The following is a 13,021-nucleotide window of genomic DNA, read 5'->3' as shown; positions in this document are numbered from 1 at the left end:
ACAGATAACAGTTGAAATTTGATTTCAAAAAATTCCAAATGAAAAATAACGAATAAAAAATTATTTGTTATTTGTTAAAGGGTGATACGGTCAAAATTTGGTCAAGGGAAACGCGTGTAAATCGGTGAAATCGTTTATTTAAAAAATCAAATTAAAGTTCTTTTTCAAGTTCAATTAGTATAAAAGTCAGGAAAAATATTCAGTTAGGCTTTCGCTTTTCCAAATCCGAATTGCCGGGCCTCACGCTTGACACCTGCCATCAGATTTTGTACAGCCACCTTGTCCACCTTCTTCGCCGCAGAAAGCCAGTTTGCCTTGAACTGCTGCTCGTCCTTAGCAGTTTTTTTGGTCTTCTTTAGGTTCCGCTTGACAATAGCCCAGTATTTCTCAATTGGGCGGAGCTCTGGTGTGTTGGGAGGGTTCTTGTCCTTGGGAATCAACTCCATGGCCTTTTTACCGTAATGGCAAGATGCCAAATCCGGCCAAAACAGTACGGAACAACCGTGTTTCTTCAGGAAAGGCAGCAGACGTTTATTCAAACACTCACGTAAATTTCTTGGTTGACAGTCCCGGAAGCTATGAAAATGCTGCTTTTCAAGCCACAGGTACAGATGGCTTGCCAAACCAGATATTTCTTTGCGAACTTTGACAGTTTTATGTGCTTGAAAATATCTGCTACCTTTCCCCTTCCTTTTGCCGTATAAAACTCCTGTCCCGGAAGCTGCTTGTAGTCGGCTTTGACGTAGGTTTCGTCGTCCATTACCACGGAGCCAAACTTTTTCAGCATCGTCGTGTACAGCCTCCGGGATCGCGCTTTGGCCGTCGTATTTTGTTTGTCATCGCGATTTGGAGTCACTACCTTCTTGTAAGTCGATAGTCCGGCTCGTTTTTTGGCTCGATGCACGGTTGTAGACGATACACCCAGTTTATTTGCGGCATCTCGGAGAGAGAGTTTAGGGTTTCGCTTGAAACTATCGGCAACTCTCTTTGTCGTCTCAGCGGCTTCCGGTTTTCGATTTCCCCCCGATCCAAATGTAACACTTTAATTACATTTGTAACGGTTGATTTGGCAACTTTTAGCGATTTTGCCAGCTTTGCGTGCGAGTAGCTCGGATTTTCGCGATGCGCGAGCAAAATTTTGATACGTTGCTCTTCTTGCTTGGACGGCATTTTGACAACTGAAGAGTGAATTCCAAAATCAAAATAGGAGCAACATTCTACACACACACACCTTCAAAATGAGGGGTGTTCAGGTTTTTTAAATGCAAAATTGAAAGAAATACGTCGTTGACTTTTTTCTGAGTGTAATGTACTTTCCATATATATACAACACAGCAAAAAAGCGTCGCCAAAAAAGTAGTGAAAATGTTCTTTTCGGATTCGGAAGTGGTGCAAAATTGGCTCAGAAGCAATGAATTTAACATGGGCTTGTCATAGGATGGATGTCCACCATTTCAACAGCCGTTGTACTGAATTTGCATCTCTTCTTAAGGTGTGGTCCGAATTCAAAGTAAATTTTTTTTTTATGATTTTTAATGCATTCTAACGCTTATCTAAAACGTTTGACCTCAAATATTTTCAAAAATTTGCAATTTTTCTCGAATGGATTTAGAATTTTTTCGACAGAATTTTAATAATTTGTACCATTTTATTGATTCTTACTCTTGTCTTAATCTTGTTAAAACAAAATAATTTAATTTTTTTTTAATATGTAAACAGCGAGTTTTAAGAACTTCCAATTTTTTTTTGCTGGGAAGTTATATTTGTTTAAAATTTTTATTAAATTTATATTAATTACAATTTTAAATGCGAGCTAATTGGACATGAAGATTAAGGAATTGGTATTATTATGCTATTGAAAAGAAAATGCCAGATACCCATCTTACAAGCCTGACTATACATATGTTTCAGTGTTGGCTAATCCACATTTCCACACCCAGAAAAAAGTGACCCCTTCTTTAAGTTAAAATGAACTCATTGTGAAGAAAGTTGAACTTCGTATAGCGCCAAAGACATTTTTATTTGTTTGAACGATGTGATTTTCGTAGAAATTAGGAATAATGCATTCCATATATTAGTTAACATTTTCCTATATTTATATACCACTATACTACAGAATGAAAAAATTTAACTAATTTGAATTCATATATGGAATGATTTTATTGAAATTTTTTCAGTCATTTCGACAAATCTTACACATTTGTGGTAAAACTTTTACTTCATAATTAGAACTGCTTACCTTCGTTTTTAAATACAATTTTATTTATTTCTATAAGCAATTTTATCTTCAATAAAAGACATGTTTTATTAATATATTGAATATATTTATTAAGAATCAACAGCATCGAATCTCTTTGAAATATTAGTTTATTATTCCACTATTTCCAATTTCCGTGTGATATTATCAACTGTAAAACGCACTTTTTCTTCTTCTTGTACTTTTCACTTTTAATAAGTTGCTGCCTAACGATTTTGTCCTCCTTTTACAATTTCAATACCTACAAATATAAAAAATCATAAATAATTTTTGTTACAAAAGGTTAGCGTCACTGAATATTACCTGATAATTGAAGATTCCAAAATGAAAGGGTTGTTATTCTGCTGGTGTTTTCTTTCTTTAAACACCATCACGAACATTGATAGATTTATTTTCAAAAAACGAAAATTTTTCTCACTAATTTAAAATAACAAATATTTTATATATTTTATTTGTTTTTTATTATATTATTTTACCATATTATTTTTTTAACAATCTCTCCGTATACCACAACAACGTGATTCCAACTAAAAAACACCCCACGCGCAAACATATCGATTACACCCACGCGCAAACACATCGATTACGATGACAGGTGTCGATTACAGGTAGATAATAGAAATATAGGAAAATTTCCTATATTCTAACAAGTGTGTTTCCTTAAGTTTTGAAAGGATTGCATACTTCATAGTACGAATGAACTAAAATATTTTTCTATGCCAAGTGTTGTTCGTATGTATGAAAAACTTTCTATTATAAAGGAAGTCGCAATTATCATTTTATAAGAAATTTTACTAATTTTGAGGAAACTTGGTTTTAGTTCGGTTTTTGTTTATTTTTACGAATGCTTTGTTTTCGGTGAATAAAATTTTCTTGTTCAGTAGTAAATTCTTATACCCAGCGAAGAAAACAGTATGAGTAAAATTCCATGCCTTATTCTAGTTAATGAACTATTCCTAACTGCTTACAGTTTAGGATTTTTTACTGAAACCAGTAAATTTTATTATTTCTCATAAAAATTTACCTTAATGGAAATAAAATGGATAAATTATATTGATGAAAAATTTTTCCTTTAGTTTCGAAGGCACTTTTTTCTGGGTGTACAATCCCTTAATCTTATTTTTTCGATTTCAATAATAATAATTTTTATTAAAGTTCTGGCTCCAGGTGATTTTTTTCAGTGTGTGGATAGGCAATTAAAGATCATAAAATGCATGAAAATATTTGAATAAATAATGAATTTGTTCCCATTTCACAACTATTTCATGGGGACTAAAGTAAATACCAACTAACATTTGACTTTCCGTGCACAACGATAAGCAATGTTCGGTTAGCCCTCCCCCATAAAGGATCTATAGTCCCTAAGAGGTTTCTGTTAACTCAAACTTCATATGCACAATACAAATATTTCAAAACACACGCAACCCCAATCTGGAATTGAATACAGCATATTGGGGACTGTAATTTAATTAATTTGTTCATTATATTAAAAATGGAAATAGGAAAAGCCAATCATAGTCCTTTTGGTAGGTAAATATGTACGAGCACTCGGAATAAAATTCATCTCTACTCCAATAATATGACCATAAAAAATGTTTTATTCTAATTGCAATAATTTGATGGGGCAAAATACAGAAACAGAAAATACGTACATCGTTAAATTGATTCTAAAATTCAGATATTTTTATTGCAAAAAAAAAATTATTTGGTATTATTACTATGATATCAAAATATCAATCATTGTAATTATTATTAGAATTTTTTTTGGATAAAGACGAATAAATAACGTGAGAAATAATAATAAAAAAATAAAATTTAGATCAAAACCAGCATATACGGCTGCAAGTTCGGCCAGGCCGAATCTTATGTACCCTCCACCATGGATTGCGCAGAAAGTTCTTCTAAAGACTGTCATTCACAATCGAATCACGTGGGTTATTGTAATTCTTACCTTGGCAAGGTATCTTAAAACTTCTTAACTTTGTCTTCTAAATTATAAGTTTGTCCATATGGAGTCTATGATTAGACAAAAACAGGCGTATTAGATACCTGTATGAGCCCACTCAGTTCTTGATCCGATAAGAACCAATTTGCGTACGATCATTAGAGAGCCAAGGGGAAAAAATTATACACAAATGAATCATAAAGATTTACTAAATTCGTACATCTCACAAAATAGTTCATTATTCCTTTAAATTTGTAAATTTTTCTACAAAAGCGCCCATCTTGAACTTCAAGTGACACTGAAAATGCCAGATACCCATCTTACAAGCCTGACTATACATATGTTTCAGTGTTGGCTAATCCACATTTCCATAGTCTCTAGTAAGATATGGCTAGTTGAGGTGATTCAATTTGGGTCTTATATGCTAATTTCTTATGGAAATTACACACGAGAATCATTTCTTCCAAGTTGAAACATTTTTTCACCACCACTGTGCATCATCTTCTCATATAGCTACACCCAGAAGAAAATGACCCCTTCTTTAAGTTAAAATGAACTCATTGTGAAGAAAGTTGAACTTCGTATAGCGCCAAAGACATTTTTATTTGTTTGAACGATGTGATTTTCGTAGAAATTAGGTATAATGCATTCCATATATTAGTTAACATTTTCCTATATTTATGTACCACTATACTACAGAATGGAAAAATTTAACTGATTTGAATTCATATATGGAATTATTTTATTGAAATATTTTTCATTCATTTGGACAAATCTTACACATTTGTGGTAAAACTTTTACTTCATGATTAGAACTGTTTACCTTCGTTTTTAAATACAATTTTATTTATTTATATAAGCAATTTTATCTTCAATAAAAGACATGTTTTATTAATATATTGAATATATTTATTAAGAATCAACAGCATCGAATCTCCTTGAAATATTAGTTTATTATTCCACTATTTCCAATTTCCATGTGATATTATCAACTGTAAAACGCACTTTTTCTTCTTCTTGTACTTTTCACTTTTAATAAGTTGCTGCCTAACGATTTTGTCCTCCTTTTACAATTTCAATACCTACAAATATAAAAAATTATAAATAATTTTTGTTACAAAAGGTTAGCGTCACTGAATATTACCTGATAATTGAAGATTCCAAAATGAAAGGGTTGTTATTCTGCTGGTGTTTTCTTTCTTTAAACACCATTTTTTTTTCTCACTAATTTAAAATAACAAATATTTTATATATTTTATTTGTTATTTATTATATTATTTTACCATATTATTTTTTTAACAATCTCTCCGTATACCACAACAACGCGATTCCAACTAAAAAACACCCCACGCGCAAACATATCGATTACACCCACGCGCAAACACATCGATTACGATGACAGGTGTCGATTACAGGTAGACAATAGAAATATAGGAAAATTTCCTATATTCTAACAAGTGTGTTTCCTTAAGTTTTGAAAGGATTGCATACTTCTTAGTACGAATGAACTAAAATATTTTTCTATGCCAAGTGTTGTTCGTATGTATGAAAAACTTTCTATTATAAAGGAAGTCGCAATTATCATTTTATAAGAAATTTTACTAATTTTGAGGAAACTTGGTTTTAGTTCGGTTTTTGTTTATTTTTACGAATGCTTTGTTATCGGTGAATAAAATTTTCTTGTTCAGTAGTAAATTCTTATACCCAGCGAAGAAAACAGTATGAGTAAAATTCCATGCCTTATTCTAGTTAATGAACTATTCCTAACTGCTTACAGTTTAGGATTTTTTTACTGAAACCAGTAAATTTTATTATTTCTCATAAAAATGTACCTTAATGGAAATAAAATGGATAAACTATATTGATGAAAAATTTTTCCTTTAGTTTCGGAGGCACTTTTTTCTGGGTGTACAATCCCTTAATCTTATTTTTTCGATTTCAATAATAATAATTTTTATTAAAGTTCTGGCTCCAGGTGATTTTTTTTCAGTGTGTGGATAGGCAATTAAAGATCATAAAATGCATGAAAATATTTGAATAAATAATGAATTTGTTCCCATTTCACAACTATTTCATGGGGACTAAAGTAAATACCAACTAACATTTGACTTTCCGTGCACAACGATAAGCAATGTTCGGTTAGCCCTCCCCCATAAAGGATCTATAGTCCCTAAGAGGTTTCTGTTAACTCAAACTTCATATGCACAATACAAATATTTCAAAACACACGCAACCCCAATCTGGAATTGAATACAGCATATTGGGGACTGTAATTTAATTAATTTGTTCATTATATTAAAAATGGAAATAGGAAAAGCCAATCATAGTCCTTTTGGTAGGTAAATATGTACGAGCACTCGGAATAAAATTCATCTCTACTCCAATAATATGACCATAAAAAATGTTTTATTCTAATTGCAATAATTTGATGGGGCAAAATACAGAAACAGAAAATACGTACATCGTTAAATTGATTCTAAAATTCAGATATTTTTATTGCAAAAAAAAAAATTATTTGGTATTATTACTATGATATCAAAATATCAATCATTGTAATTATTATTAGAATTTTTTTTGGATAAAGACGAATAAATAACATGAGAAATAATAATAAAAAAATAAAATTTAGATCAAAACCAGCATATACGGCTGCAAGTTCGGCCAGGCCGAATCTTATGTACCCTCCACCATGGATTGCGCAGAAAGTTCTTCTAAAGACTGTCATTCACAATCGAATCACGTGGGTTATTGTAATTCTTACCTTGGCAAGGTATCTTAAAACTTCTTAACTTTGTCTTCTAAATTATAAGTTTGTCCATATGGAGTCTATGATTAGACAAAAACAAGCGTATTAGATACCTATATGAGCCCACTCAGTTCTTGATCCGCTAAGAACCAATTTGCGTACGATCATTAGAGAGCCAACGGGAAAAAATTATACACAAATGAATCATAAAGATTTACTAAATTCGTACATCTCACAAAATAGTTCATTATTCCTTTAAATTTTAAATTTTTCTACAAAAGCTCCCATCTTGAACTTCAAGTGACACTGAACACATTCTTGCAATTTTGACTTCCAATTTTTTCCTTCAAACTACGAAATTTTCTTTAATAAGTGAAAAATAATAATTTTGTCTAAAAAATTTTCTTGATTTTGTCGAAAATTATTTACTTATTTTTGTGAAATTGGGTTTACTCTTTATTTCACTAAAGCCAATTTAACTTTATTTATGTTTGGGGAAAGTTTCCTTTATTCTAATAATTTTTTGCGTACGTTAGTTAAATTAACTAGAACCGAGGAAAAAACAAGTAAGGAAAGTCTAAAGTCAGGCGGGACCGACTATATTATCCCCTGCACCACTTTGTAGATCTAAATTTTCGATACCATATCACATCCGTCAAATATGTTGGGGGCTATATATAAATGTTTGTCCCAAATACATACATTTAAATATCACTCGAACTGGACAGAATTTGATAGACTTCTACAAAATCTATAGACTCAACATTTAAGTCGGCTAATGCACTAGGGTGGAACATGAATGTTAGTAAAAAAAATATGGGAAACATTTAAATCTGAAGCAATTTTAAGGAAACGTCGCAAAAGTTTATTTATGATTTATCGCTCGATATATATGTATTGGAAGTTTAGGAAAATTAGAGTCATTTTTACAATTTTTCGACTAAGCAGTGGCGATTTTACAAGGAAAATGTTGGTATTTGTCGAAATCAGAAAAACATATATATGGGAGCTATATCTAAATCTGAAACGATTTCAACCAAATTTGGCACGCATAGCTACAATGCTAATTCTACTCTCTGTACAAAATTTCAACTAAATCGGAGTTAAAAATTGGTCTCTGTGGTCATATGAGTGTAAATCGGGCGAAAGCTATATATGGGAGATATATCTAAATCTAACCGATTTCAACGAAATTTAGCACGCATAGCTACAATGCTAATTCTACTCCCTGTGCAAAATTTCAATTAAATCGGAGTAAAAGATTGGCCACTGTGGTCATATGAGTGTAAATCGGGCGAACGATATATATGGGAGCTATATCTAAATCTGAACCGATTTCAATAAAATTTGTCACACTTGACTACACTCCTAATTGTACTCCTAGTGCAAAATTTCTACCAAATTGGGGTAAAACTCTGGCTTCTGGGACCGTATTAGTCCATATCGGGCGAAAGATATATATGGGAGCTATATCTAAATCTGAACCGATTTCAATAAAATTTGGCACGCTTGACTATAGTACTAATTGTTCTTCTTGTGCAAAATTTTAAGTAAATTAGTGTAAAACTCTGGCTTCTGGGGCCATATAAGTCTATATCGGGCGAAATATATATATGGGAGCTATATCTAAATCTGAACCGATTTCTTCCAAAATCAATAGTGTTCTATTCTGAGCCAAAACACATACTTGTGCCAAATTTGAAGTCAATTGGACTAAAACTGCGACCTAGACTTTGATGTGTTCACGGACAGACGGACATGGCTATATCGACTCAGGAGCCCACTCTGAGCTTTTTTCCCAAAGACACCATGTGTCTATCTCGTCTCCTTCTTGGTGTTGCAAACATATGCACTAACTTAACAGGTTGGCTGATAAGTCACCGGTCTGACACATAGATGGCGTCGCTAGTATTAAATGCATATTATTTTTATATAGTACCAACCTTCAATTGATTCGTGTCAAAATTCGACGTCTGTAAGTCAATTAGTTTGTGAGATAGAGCGTCTTTTGTAAAGCAACTTTTGTTATTGTGAAAAAAATGGAAAAAATGAATTTCGTGTTTTGATAAAATACTGTTTTCTGAAGGGAAAAAATACGGTGGAAGCAAAAACTTGGCTTGATAATTAGTTTCCGGACTCTACCCCAGGAAAATCATTAATAATTGATTGGTATGCAAAATTCAAGCGTGGTGAAATGAGCACGGAGGACGGTGAACGCAGTGGACCCCCGAAAGAGGTGGTTACCGACGAAAACATAAAAAAAAATCCACAAAATAATTTTGAATGACCTTAAAATGAAGTTGATCGAGATAGCAGAGACCTTACAGATATCAAAGGAACGTGTTGGTCATATTATTCATCAATATTTGGATATGCGGAAGCTCTGTGCAAAATGGGTGCCTCGCGAGCTCACATTTGACCAAAAACAAAAACGTGTTGATGATTCTGAGCTGTGTTTGCAGCTGTTAACTCGTAATACACCCGAGGTTTTCCGTCGATATGTGACAATGGATGAAATATGGCTCCATCACTACACTCCTGAGTCCAATCGACAGTCGGCTGAGTGGACAGCGACCGGTGAACCGTCTCCGAAGAGTGGAAAGACTCAAAAGTCCGCTAGCAAAGTAATGGCCTCTGTTTTTTGGGATGCGCATGGAATAATTTTTATCGATTATCTTGAGAAGGGAAAAACCATCAACAGTGACTATTATATGGCGTTATTGGAGCGCTTGAAGGTCGAAATCGCAGCAAAACGGCCCCATATGAAGAAGAAAAAAGTGTTGGTCAACCAAGACAACGCACCGTGCCACAAGTCATTGAGAACGATGGCAAAAATTCATGAATTGGGCTTCGAATTGCTTCCCCACCGTATTCTCCATATCTGGCCCCAGCGATTTTTTCTTGTTCTCAGACCTCAAAAGGATGCTCGCAGGGAAAAATTTTGCTGCAATGAAGAGGTGATCGCCGAAACTGAGGCCTATTTTGAGGCAAAACCGAAGGAGTTCTACCAAAATGGTATCAAAAAATTTGAAGGTCGTTATAATCGTTGTATCGCTCTTAAAGGGAACTATGCTGAATAATAAAAACGAATTTTGACAAAAAAAATGTGTTTTTCTTTCTTAGACCGGGGACTTATCAGCCAACCTGCTAAAATCATTACATTTAGAATCAAATCCAAGGAAAAATCCAACTATAAATTTAATAGGAAAATTAAAAAAAAATCGTATGAAATTTGCAAGAAGACTATTTCTATTTTCTTTGGTTTTCTTCGACCTTTTTATGTTATAATAATAAATTAATGATTTTTCATCTAAAGTTAAAATAATTATAAATAAATAATTGATTGAATCAATACAAAAAATTGAGTTTTGCGAGCAAAATTAATTACATTTTGAGTCAATTAAAAATTGAGTTAAAGTGTCGAAGAAACCACACTCAGTGAACCCTATATATCACTAAAGACGATTTAATAATATTTTAGTTCATGGAATTAGTACGTGTTAAAAAAATTTCCATGTTTTTTTTTACTTCATAGAATTATTATGTGCTGAGAAAGTTTCCTTGACTTTAATACTTTTTTGCGAACGTTAATTAAATTAACTGAAACAGAAGAAAAAATTATACACAAATGAAGCATAAAGATTAACTAAATTCGTGTCTCACCCAAAATAGTTCAAAATTTCTTAAATTTTGCAAATTTTACCAATAATAAACCCATCATGATCTTCGTATGGTACTAAAGACATTTTCCAATTTTGAACTCCAACTTTTTCCTTTAAGTTTCGAAATTTTCTTTAACAAGTGAAAAAAAGTGAATTACGTCGAATAAATTTTCTTGAATTTGTCGAAAATTGTTTTATTTATTTTTGTGGAATCGGTGTGACATCTACGTTTCTAATACAGTTTAGTTAAATTTTTCTAAAATTAATTTATTTTTTTTTAATTAACTAACATTTTCTTGCCTGGTGGGTTCACTGTTTTTTCAGTGCAATATATTTTTTAACCAAGTATATTTTTTGTTTCTAATTCATTTTCTGAATTTCGTATGGTACTACAGACATTTTTGCAATTTTGAACTCCAACTTTTCCCTTTAAGGTGGGTAGTAAGTTCGAGATTAGCACATTGAAAAAACAGTGAACCCACCATGAAGAACATTTTTGGTTAATTTTGGAAAATTTAGATTATTTTTAGAAAATTTTAACTAAAAAGTATTACAAACGCTGACATCACGCCGATATCACAAAAATAAGTAAACATTTTTCTACAAATTCAAGAAAATTTATAAGACATAATTAATTTTTTTCACTTGTTAAAGAAAATTTTGCAATTTGAAGGAAAAAATTTGAGTTCAAAATTGCAAGAATGTCTTTAGTGCCATACGAAGTTCAAGATGGACGCATTTTTAGTTAAATTTACAAATTTAAAGAAAAAATTAACTATTTTGCGAGAAGTACGAATTTAGTAAATCTGTATGCTTCATTTGTGTATAGTTTTCTCCTCTGTTGTAGTGAATTTAACTAACGTACTCAAAAAATTATTAAATTCATGCAAACTTTCTTAAAACGTAAAAATTCCATGAACTAAAATAAAATTAAATCAGCTTTAGTGAAATATAGGGTTTACTTTTTTTTGAGTGCAGCTAAAATCGCTACAATGAAAACTAAATCAGTAAAAAAAGGCATAAAATTATACATATTTGTTGCAAATTTTATTATAACTTGATGGGGAATAGCCCAAAGCAAATTTTTACAAAGTTTGTATTCCTTAAAGTGGATTAATTAAGAAAAGTAATCGTGAAAAAATGGCGATTTTAGCGGCTAAACTCGAACTTAATACCCACCTTTAAGCTTCGAAATTTTCTTTAACATGTGAAAAAAATTAATTACGTCGAATAAATTTTCTTGAATTTGTCAAAAATTATTTTATTTATTTTTGTGGAATCGGTGTGACATCTACGTTTTTAATACAGTTTAGTTAAAATTTTCTAAAATTAACTAAAATTTTCTTTCCTGGTGGGTTCACAGTTTTTTCAGTGTAATATATTTTTTAATCAAGTATATTTTTTTATTTCTAGTCAATTTTGTGATCGAATCAGAAAATTTTTTCTTCGTTTTTTTTCCTATATTTTTACTTGTATGGCATTTTATTATTTATTTTATTTATTTATTTATTTACTACAATTTTAAAAACTATAATAAACATGAAAGCACTAGCTACAAAGGCTATCGGCTATGGCATTTTAGTTTATCTGGAAGATATACATTTCTAAGGCTTTCGTTGTAGAAATAAATAGCGTAGAAAATAATATATTTATATCATTTACTATTTGATCTCATTAAGGGAGTTTTCACTATTTTTAGATGTTATATAGCATTCCTTAAATTCATAATATTCGGGACCTACTGCTCATGTGTCATTAACTTTCATAATATTCCATATTTTGGTTATTTAGTTTAGTTTCTCGATAATTTACCATCAATGGCAAAATATAGCAAAAACTAAATCCCATTATGGCGTAGGTATTTGATGGAGGAAAGCACGAAAAAAAAAATGCCCGCATGCACACTTTTATGGCCTTTAATTACATAATGCGGCGAAATAATTACCAGACCCTGTAGACATACGAATGTTTGAATGTCTGGCGAAAGGTGTATAAGCAAAAGAACTAATCCTCTCCCCTTTAGTAGTATGGGAAACACAACACAACCACGATTTAGGATAATAAAATTTATTATAAACAAAACAAAACTAAACTAAAAAAAAAATTTGGAGAAAAATTCAACACGAAACTCATTCATATAGGATGGAATTTACCTGAGATCTGTATAAAAACACGCCTCTACTAGGTCAAAAAAACAAGTTAACATACGCCATGGCTAATATCATATTACCTGACTATTTACTAAAGTGATTACTGAAATCCCCTTACTTTGCCCGCAGCTCAAACTAAATTTGATAAAAGGTGGGGCCTCATTTCCAATACGTTACAAGTGACACAAATAAAGCATATAATGGCTCTTTTCAAATGGTACATGCGTTAATGAAAGAAAGAGAGAGAAACACATTAACGGA

The sequence above is a fragment of the Haematobia irritans genome, chromosome 2, assembly GCF_050003625.1.
Source record: "Haematobia irritans isolate KBUSLIRL chromosome 2, ASM5000362v1, whole genome shotgun sequence".
In the NCBI taxonomy this organism is placed as follows: domain Eukaryota; kingdom Metazoa; phylum Arthropoda; class Insecta; order Diptera; family Muscidae; genus Haematobia; species Haematobia irritans.
This window is presented reverse-complemented; position numbering follows the sequence as displayed.